Genomic DNA, 6,798 nt, shown 5'->3' with positions numbered 1-6,798 from the left:
CTTAACTTTGCCGGTTGACCCTTTCTTACCTTGTTTTTGATCCAGTTTTTTTCTTTAAAGCATTTTATCACACGTTGCACTATAGAATTGCATACTTTAACTCATTTAGTGATATTTCGAACCAACTTACCGGTACTACGAAGAAAAAAATCGAATTTCGAATGGTGTTTGTTTTTTTTTTCGAATACCAGCCATTTTAAAATTATAAGAACAATATTACGGAATAAATAAACAAAACATTAAAGCCAAATGATTTTTAAGAGTCAACGCAATGCAAAAATAATTTTAAAAAATGACCGTATGACAATTTTAATCTTGAATTTATCCGAAATTATTTCAGTGCTCAATAATTTTTGTGGCGTGTTATTTCTCTGTGTCTTCGTTTTTTGACCCATTTCAAAAAGAAAATAAGTCAATATTTTAAAAAAAATTACTGGGTTTTATTTAGAATGACAAAGATGATCTAAAAAAAATATTGGACTTAGTACTCGAATTCAGTTCCGCATTACTTCGGTTTTTCTGAAAAATTTTAAAGTGTACGAACACTTTTGGGGGCCACTGTATGTCCCAATAGACTAAGGAAAATTATAATGATTGACCACTAGATCATAAGTGGACGAGCATACGTTAGAATCAAAAATAGATAGATTTTTTTTGAACAATAACATTATTTTCAAACAGTTAAGTGGAATACATTCGGGAAAGTATAGAATTTAGTTTTAAAATGTTTTTGTTTTTGCAATAATTGCTGAAATTTTTATTTATACGAAAGTCCACAATTGAGCTCGTAAATGACAGACCACTGGTGTTTTTATCCTATACAAGATTCATCACAGAACTCATATTGTACTTAATTGAGCTACTTACTTAAATGCTATATATGCAATATCCACTATAATATTAAAATCTGTTCGTGTCTGTCTGTCTGTCTGTCTGAAGATCGATCTCCACGAGAACCGCTGCGAATCGAGAGTCGAACGAGATACCGATCAATTCGAAATTTTCCAAAGAAAACAATAGAACCAATCTCGTAATTGTACGACTTTAATTAGCGGAGATATTAATTAAAACGTTAATTAACATAACGTTATTCAGGAATTTTTATTTCTTTCCTGTTGCCATTTTGCGTATGAGCAAATAAAATTCTAATAATTGTTTTAAAAGAGATTTTTTTGGCTGCTGTCCAAATCTTAAAACAACGTTTCCATCCAGAATTTCATTTCAAATTAGTTTGAAATTGGTTGCTCTATTCGGATATAGTCTTTATTTTATCGTCTGTCCTTTTTTTATTTTTTACATTCAACGTTCTTAACTCTTTTCCTCATATAAAAGTTGTTTCTTTAGCTATGTTTATTGATTGTAGTGTAAGTTTATCATTCACCGGCCTCATATTTTGATACATTTAGGATGTGTGACTATTTATGTTTATTTTGTTGAACTTTTCCCCGTTACATGGGTGAGTTTTCGAATTGCAATAACTTTCTTTTTCTTTCCTGTTTCTATTTTTGAAATACAGTTTGTATCGTTAAAAGAACATGTTAAATTAAGATTGTTTGGATTTCTTTAAGTGAAACAGAGTTGAACAAAAAAATTGTTTTTTAGGATTTTAACTAAAGCTATCTTGGCATCTGATGACTTGGTATTTAATTAATGCTTATTGGTATTTATTTAGTCTTGGTGCTTTAGTTTCACATAATCAATCAAAATGTGTGTGTCATTTTATGTAAAAAGATGATCGTAATTGTACATAAATATTTCAGATATAGTCTATCAGATTTAATTCAGTTTAAAGTGACCAGAGATTATAGTTGATAATGCATATATTTTCTTCTTTTGTGCTAATTGAAAATACTCATAACTTGTATCATTGATAACTATGATTAACGTTAAAGAGAATTTTGACAAAAATATGCTCAACTGGTGTTTTACAAACCTTGCATTACGCGTATTTATTTACTTCTTAGCGCTTTAGAAACTGATCTCAGAGTAATACAAAAACATCAATTGGACATCTCTCTCATTTTTTAAGTAGCCCGTGCAACGCCGGGCACGCAGGCTAGTTACTATCTAAAAGATGTTGGATGCAGTTTTGAAATTTGCATTTTGAGAACTGAGTAAGATAGTTTAATCCTCTAGTTACATATAATGCATTTATATTCTTGCTAAAAATATAAGATTTTTAATTTCATACTTGGCCTGTATATGAATTTCTTTTTCATTTTATGCCTTAGTCATCTATAAAAACAGTTACAAGGAGACAAATTGATTAAAATTGAAAATTTATGTAATTGCGTAAAAAAAATCCAAATACAAAAGAACAAGTGCGGATGGATAGGAAATTTCTTAATTTGTATGAATTGAGAGTTAAAATTTCGATTTATTCAAACAATTCAAGATTTTACTTAAAATACACCGCCAGCTCAGTTATTCCATCCGAGGACTGCAGTTTCGTGCTTTTTAGCACTCATCAGCCCGGAATAGGAATCACATGAGCTGGAGGCAAAAAATCTCTTAAGGGAGCCAAGAGAGCCAAACAAACTGGTAGCTAATGGAGAATTAGCAAACTAGATGAGCGACCGCAACAATGGTGCGGTTCAACTCAAAGAGTTAAAGCTAAGGTATTTTGTAGTAAGTTACAAAAGAGTCCCTTAAGAGATTTTTCGCCTCCAGCTCATATGATTCCTATTCCGGGCTGATGAGTGCTATAAAGCACGAAACTGCAGTCCTCGGATGGAATAACTGAGCTGGCGGTGTATTTTAAGTATTTCTGCCTTAGCCCTGGCTTTAGGCGGTAACTTACTACAAAATTCAAGATTTTACCAAGAATTACTACCCACTTAAAAATAAGAATTCATAGTTATTTCTTAGATAATTAAATCCTGTTTTAATTTATTCCTGAGACTAATGCTTGAATGGAAACAGTTTCTTCCCGCATGAAACTGATGTAGGTAATAAAACGTGACATACTTAGTTTAGACGTTTAAGTTGGTTGTATTATGTTTTATGGTGTAACAGCCTTAATCACGGGACGCGGGAGCGTCCCGGCCGCCAAGAAAAACAAACGGCAGCAGCCAACAAAATCAAATCCGCCGCCAAGAAAGACGAAAGAAAATAAACGCGACTAAGTTTACACGACAGAACAAGTTGGGGTTTTCTGGGTTTTTCACCCATCTGTATCTCAGCCCCATGAAGACCCCCGGAGTTGATATTTGGTATACTCAGTCTCTGGTGGCCCCTGACGACGTAAACCAAAATACGATCCCCTGGACCATCAGGGGGAGGAGGAATTTAAGTTAGAAAATCGCTGTTCAAAAAAGTTTTCGCGTTCTTTGACAGGGCTATACAGCCTAGACGAAAAAAGGAATCAAGCTGAAATTTCGCTTCCTTGTGCCCTACTGATGTGCCTTTTGTGCCATTTGACCCCCCTCCCCCCCGCGTTTTTACCCCCATATTGTACCTTCCCGGGGTTCTGTCACAGATCCCCGGGGGGCTGTGGTTATGATTTTTGGTATACATATTCTTGGGGATCATTGAGTACATATACGAAAATTCAACCCCCAGGGACATAATGGGCCGGAGTAATGAAAGTTTCAAAATCACTAATTTCCCCTATTTTTTTATGTACTTACTTTCAGCTCATAGGGTTTGTTAATCTCTGACTGCAACTGCAAGGTTAGAACAGATCTAACAGTTATTCCAAAGTTGTCTTAGAAAATGAAATTCAATCAAGACTAAAACAGATCCAACAGTTGCAACTGGACTTTAAATCGCGGATTTCACAAATTTGCCACAGCGACTGCGCATGCGCGCGGACTTCTCATTGGGCTTTCTGCTTTAAGATTCCATGTTGTTTGTTTATATTTAAGCAGAGAAACAAACTAATGAATGAGATTAGAATGCTGCCCCCCCCCCCCCACCCCCCAGTTTTGCCGATACGAAACTTTCTGCTCACCAAGCAACCACTTCACTTTGAAAAGCTTCCCGCCAAACAGGATAAACAATTTAAAGAATGTATCCATATTTCTGAGGAGTTGAAAGTGGGAGGAGGTTTTAACGGAAGTAGGTGTGATGAAAGAGGAGAACAGGGAGGATGATAGTTTGGCAGATACTTGGCGGGCAAACTAGATATCATAACTTTCTAAGGCTGAGGGTTTTTTGGGTTTAGGATGAAGGACTTCTTTTTTCTGCGGAAAGGTTAAAGGTTTTCTTGGCAGGGAAATTTTTACAACAGGGTTGTTTTTGATGAGATAGGCTATACTGAGCCAAAGACTTTTAAAAAGTTCTAGTGCAACGATACAAAACCTGCGTTCCATGGGCCACATGTGACCTTAGGTGTTACTTGGGCTACATTCGGCAATAGGCACCGGTAGCATCGGTGCCACCGCAAGCGTTCGGAAACGATCGAGTCCCAATACATTTTCAATGGCACGGGTGCGACCGGTGTCTATTTCCGAATGTAGCCCTAAAATCATTTAATGATAAAAATATCACAATAAAAATAAGCAAAAGGTATTAAACACTAAATTATAATTTACGTATATACACTGCTCGACATTGACAATGCAACACCAAGAAGGAGTGGTCAGAACGTGATGAAATTTGAAAAAAAGACAGAGACAGCAAGGAATAATAAATGATCTTAATTTCAAAATGATAGGCAGAATACAGAGCGAGAACGGCGTCGACTCAGTAGGATGTAGGACCACCGCGGACAGCGATACACGAAGAAACACGTCTAGGCATAGAGTCAATAAGGGTGCGGATGGTGTCCACAGGGATGGCTCTCCACTCCCTTTCAACCAATTGCCACAGTTCGTCTTCTGAAAGAGGCAGGGACTGAGTCTGCAAACGGCGTCCAATCACATCCCACACATGTTCGATTGGTGACAGGTCAGGAGAGTATGGATGCCACGAAAGCATCTGTGTGCCTTGGAGAGCATGTTGGCAGTGCGAGCACAGTGTGGTCGGGCGTTATCCTGCTGAAAAATTGCATTAGGTAGCCCTTGAAGGTAAGGGATTGCCACCGGCCGCAACACATTATCCAAGTATCGTTGGGTCGTCATAGTGCCCTAAATATGAACTAGAGGTGATATGGAATTGTACGCAATTGCGCCCCAAACCGTTATGCCACGTTGTGGTCGTTCTGTGCCACGTGTGTGTGTGCCACGTTCTAATCCGGCAGTAACGTTCCACAGTTACTGCCGGATTAGATCTGTCTCCCCGTCGACGCCACACACGTATGCGGCGACTATCACTGGATAAACAGAAGCGGGATTCATCTCAGAACACGACATTTCGCCATTCTGTCATCCACTTCGCTCTAGTCCGGCACCATACTAAACGTTGCTGTCTATGTTGTGGGGTCGATGGCAATCTTCTTAGCGGGGGGCGCCGTGATTGCAGACCACGTGCGACCAAACGACGGGAAATGGTTCTGGTTGACACGGGAACATTCAGGGTATCTTATACCTGCTGCGGAATCGAGGAACAAGTGACTTGTGGGTCTACTACAGCTTGTCGGTGGATGCGACGATCCACGCGTTCTGACGTCACTCTGGCTGCCCCTGCACCCCTCAATCTTGCCACTTTTCGTTGTTCCAACCATCTTCGGCACAGCCGATGCACCGTGCTCGCATCCATGTGGGTATCAGCTGCGATTTGACGTACGGACCAACCTCCCCTTCTCAGTCCCATCACCATACCCCTCGTAAAATCGTCTACCTGCTGGAAGTGCCTTCGTTGACGTCGGCCTGGCATTCTCTCGTGTTACACGTATCCTCCAAGACAAAAACAAAATTTCTTCGATAATTCTCCAGTCAGAAATTACGACACGAATATTGCCCATTCTGTAAATTTCTTCCCTTATTTCTTACTTCACGTGCGTCGGAGAGCTGCGCATTTCACATCATTTACATAACTCAGTAATATACGTCTACTCTAAAATTTGCATACATTTCTCAACACTCCTTCTTGGTGTTGCATTTTCAATGTAGAGCAGTGTACATAAATCTAACGTACTTTTATATTATCTTCAAAAAAAAAAAAGTGACATCTTATTTGCTTCCAATTACATTTGTTAGAATGCATAATGTATGGGATGAATGGAAATACCTCTCTTTCATAGCAAAATAACAGATGAAAGGATGTTTAAAACCACAAATGTTTTAAGTAACATTCTACATAACAAATAAAAGTAGTTGAAACCATTTACCTTCACATTTGTAGATCTGATTTAGCCAAAAATGTGAGATCAGTAAATTTGGTAAATGACTTTTTTCAGTGGCATCCTCAAACGAGTGTGACACTTGCACTGCTGTTTTAAAACATAAAAAGCTCTCCCAAAGGTAGTTTAGAACTAAATTCTATGTTTAATACTATTCTGAAACCTATGCCGATAATGATGATGGTGACTTTTACAGCTGAGACAATTAGTTTTACCGATTAGTATTGAAAATTTATAGTGAAAGGAATTGGAAGGAAAATACAATTAACGTCATTGAGTATTTTATTTGTGCATTTTCTGAAAATAAGAGAATTCAGCTAGTAGAACCATTACGTGTCTTTTGTTGTCTTGTCTCACGTTTGTTGTACCATAAACAAGCGTGTGGGAGCATAAGTAGTTAAGCCAGTGAAATCCAAAGTATTTCTAAAAATTATCTACATAATTCACAATTTAAAATTAATTAACTTATCGCAGCTATAAAAGTGAACCTTCTAAATTATAACATCGTTAGAACTGGTTTTGTGCACGCACTACATCTGCAAAATTTGTATCCAAATTTCAGAATAACCTTAACC

The sequence above is a fragment of the Uloborus diversus genome, chromosome 10 (assembly GCF_026930045.1).
Source record: "Uloborus diversus isolate 005 chromosome 10, Udiv.v.3.1, whole genome shotgun sequence".
Lineage (NCBI taxonomy): Eukaryota > Metazoa > Arthropoda > Arachnida > Araneae > Uloboridae > Uloborus > Uloborus diversus.
This window is presented reverse-complemented; position numbering follows the sequence as displayed.